Source organism: Capsicum annuum, chromosome 7, assembly GCF_002878395.1.
Source record: "Capsicum annuum cultivar UCD-10X-F1 chromosome 7, UCD10Xv1.1, whole genome shotgun sequence".
NCBI classification, from domain to species: Eukaryota; Viridiplantae; Streptophyta; class Magnoliopsida; order Solanales; family Solanaceae; genus Capsicum; species Capsicum annuum.
Genome location: NC_061117.1, coordinates 58,971,495 through 58,975,921, shown reverse-complemented (window position 1 = coordinate 58,975,921; position 4,427 = coordinate 58,971,495).

The following is a 4,427-nucleotide window of genomic DNA, read 5'->3' as shown; positions in this document are numbered from 1 at the left end:
GTACGTACGTACGTACGTATGTATGTATGTATAAAGTATAACAAAAAAAACTCAATTATTTGCTTTAGAAACTGAGTTAATAATAAAACATACCGTCATTCTGAAAGCTTTCACTCCATTAAGTGTTAGAATTTTCTCAAACCTTCTCCCTAATGTTGTTTTTGTATATGAAGCAATTTCCTTTGGTTTACTAATTTTGGCTTTGTAAAGTTACTAACAAACGTAACTGTAGCCCGCAGTTGTTTTAACACAGGATCACTCATTGAACATGTATGTTCATCATTGAATCTATAAATTTTAAAAAAATCTGAATCCATTATGCAAGATGCCTTCATGAGCCAACTACTATTTTCATTACGATATTTTAATCAATAGCTACATATATTAACATATCGTCATAAGCTTTTAATAAAAAACACAATGTATTCAAAAAATTAATGTATTGGGTGGTAAATAAATAAAACTATTTAAACATATATGTATCATAATTAGATTGAATTGCTCTACAACATAATTGGTGATGCATTTGACAAAGTTACGACAACATTCAATGCACATTCACTTCTCATATTGTTTAACAAGTACACTACAGATAGATAATTTATAATGTATCATACTAAAAAAACAAATACCAACTACTAAAAAAATATCCAGAAACATAGAATAAAATACCTTTTTAATTAAATCTTGTAGCTCTGAAATTAAAACTGTGATCTAACGCATACTTTTCCATTAAAACTTTAAGAGTTTTGTTATCCTTGTACAATTACTTGACCTTAACTTCTGTATTTTGACAATCAATGATGAATTTTGTAGTTTCAATTTCTGGTACAAACAAAGAATACTGATTGTTCGGCTCAGCAACAACAAGTGCAAGCGCATCTGATTTTGTTCCTTCTACACAAAGCGTTGCATCAGTTTCAACATCAAATTCTCTCCCTTCAGTTGATTTATCCACTGTAATGCATATCGGATACATTATAAAGCTGTAAATATTTTTTTAACTCAATGTCGACCTTAATACCATTATCATTTCTAATCACCATAATCACCGTATTTCCTTCAACAATATATCAAAAATTAATCTTTTTCTCTGATTCATGTATGTCAAGCTCCATAGCAATAGCGAAAATCAACCTCGCATATGAAACAGTTTCGCTAACTACAATTTCATCACTTTTGTAATTTTCATAAATAATTTCGCTTTGCCAAGTTTTAGAATGTCTTAACAAAATCGAAATATTCATGACAAAAAATAGAATGAAAGATCGAACAACTAATTATTTTTTAAGCAATATGATGAAACAAACAAGAATTGAATTTTCAAATTTTTTTAAAAAGATGATGTTGTGTATTTATAGTATTAAAAATGGCAATTTCTTTAGTTACGCGCTTTTATTGCTCAACAATATGCTTAATTAGTGCTTATTTCTATTTTTAACCACATTAAATATCTTACTTATGTATCATGACGTAATGTATCATGACGTGCAAGAATGTATCATATATGAAATTTTATGTAATTATTATAAAAGTAGGGAGAGAGGGTAATTAGGTAGGAAACTTTGGGGGTTTACGTTGTTTATACTAGAAAAATTGAATGTTTCTTTGTGAGTTGAGAAAACTTTGGTAGCTCTTAGGCTGATGTATGAAATTGTTTATAAGCAGGTTAAAGCTTATAATTTATGAGTTTAATTTTATCATAGGACATATTCATTATAAAATGATAATACAAAGTTATGGATAATTTTAATGATTTTTAGAACTTATTAATGTAAATCATATTCTTAAAAATTTAAATAATTTTTTTCAAAAATTTTATTCAAACACATGGTGAAACTTTATCCAAAAATAACTTGCGAAAAAATTTGTAAATCTTATTGCGAAACACCAGGTTGGAATATGTACTGCTTACTGTTCCGCTTGAAGTTATAATTTAGAAGTTCATATGACTTGTATTAATTCAGTTAGTACTGTCGTTAAATCTCTTGACGGGAACAATGTTTGTTCAAAAATTTTATTGTCGTTAGATATTGTTATATATGTATGCTAATATTTGTCACTTAGATTTCGTTTAGCTGTTACAAACAAAAATATGTAAAATTAGAAAAAGCATGAGTGTAAAAAAGGTAAACATTCGTAGCTTTTTTTTGTATAAAGTTGTGAAATAACTGATGTGCACCTACATTTGTTTCCTTTAAATTATATATTCGTACTTGAAATTTGATGTGCACATGACATTAAGATTATTATTAAATATTTTGATATTTTATTTTACATATAATATATTTCTTTTTTTTTTGGATAACTATGGTGTTCAGGCTAGCTTGTGCGCACCTCGACTAATTTCATGGGATAGCTGCCACGTCCCACCTGCAACAGGTATCGGGTAACTCTGTTCATCAAGATTAGAAGGATAGAACAGATGAGAAGAAATCACTTAGTGTTTGTCTCTGTTGGAAATTGAAATTGAGACCTCATGGTGCTCTACTCAGCTTCATTAAATCACGAGATCATACCCTTGGGTGCATGTATAATATATTTCTTACAAAATATTATTACATAATATATGAGCATGCTGTTATAGAGAGGTAAATTTATAAAAAAGTGTATCACTATAATAAACACCATTGCCATTATAAATTGAATGTCATTATAGAAAAGTAAAATATAACATGAAAAATTAATTTTGGAGAAAATCATATTGCTATAGTGAAATTCCGTTATAACGAGGTAACATTATAAAGAGGTATAACTGTAATATGAAAGAATAGAAAAAGTCATTCTAATGTGATTATTTATTATTTACACTAAAAATATTTTTTTAATTTTTTATTTTAGCAAATCAAAAGAAATTAACATTTTTCTTCTAGTATTACTCTTATTATTAAATAGCTATATAGAACAATTTTCACTCTTCTCTTTTACTTATACTCTCTCCGTTCTATTTTATGTGACATACTTTGACTTAAGAAATAAGAAAAGACTTGATATTGTTTACCAGATTCTCCTTTATTAAAAAGTAAAACTTACATGAATCTCGATTAGTTTGCCCATAATTACACTATATTCCTTCTTTTTTCAAAATTTTATAAAATTTTGATTGTATGTGTTTTAGATACATAATATTAAAAGAGGTACATAATTGATGATACATCCTATTAGTTAATTATTGTGCGATAATTATGAAAAGTAATGGAAATAAACACAATTAAGGAGTAATTCTAATTAATAGCTAAATATCCCCCCCCCCCCCAAACAAACATAATTTCGTTAATAATGTTTTTCTTGAAATATTCATCTCTATATTCAACATCCAGAGTGATTCTTATCAGCGTTTGTCTATTTTTTTTGGTGTAATTTTTTATTTTTCAATAATTTACAGTGAATATATTAGTGTCATTACGACATTTCGATATTTGAATTACTGATGTCAAGTACGAAGGATATAAGAGTGATGGCATTGTAATAGGAGAACATGTAACGTATGGAAAAAATGATTTCTGCCATTGCAGCAGAACTTGAAATTGACGAAACAAGAAAAAAAATTAAAGCTCCATTTATTATTGGTGATAATTCAGCTCTATTGATGATATGGAGGTGAAGCTATATATCGAGGTTAAGAAAAGTATGTCTGATTTTGGGATGTATCCATTATGCACAACTACACTCGATAAATATGAAAGGGAGATAATGTTTGAGGAAGAAACTGATGCAGTTATGTATTTAGAGTCTACTTATATCGAAAGTCTAGCATTAGATCTTGTTAATTCTGATATTTTGGAGCCTTCGTCTTTGATCAACATGAAGGTGAAGAAAATAATTTCAGATTGCAACAATTCAAATGTTAAGGAAGGTCAAATCTATAAGGGACAAAAAAATACTAATTTTTGTGATGATAAAGTATGCCATTGATCATTCGTTTAATTTTAAAATCCAAAAGATCCGACAAACAAAATATATGTATCTCGTGTTTAATGTATTAGAAAGAAATACGAATCTCATGTTTTGTTATTATAAATCTCACATGTTACAGAGGCACCTTAAAATGCTGATAATATTTTAGACAAAGTTCATTAAAATGACACAATTTGAATTGTGTATCTCATGTTTAGTTATTATGTATCTCACGTGTAACATTAAATATGATGTTTAGGTACATACTATAATAAATAAGATACATGTTATTCTGAAGTTACTAGTCCGTGATACAAAATAAATTGGCTAGAGTACAGTTGGATACGTAATTTATGTTAGTTATGGGTAAAAATCTATGAGATACTATTATTGTTAAAGTAAATTGTATAAGTAATGTTAAATATCATAAATAAACATCGCATGTTCATTAATTAGTTATACATTTGTTTATGTATATAATTTGATCTAAATATGGTTGTTCTATTTTGTTTGCAGCTATTTTTTAAAAT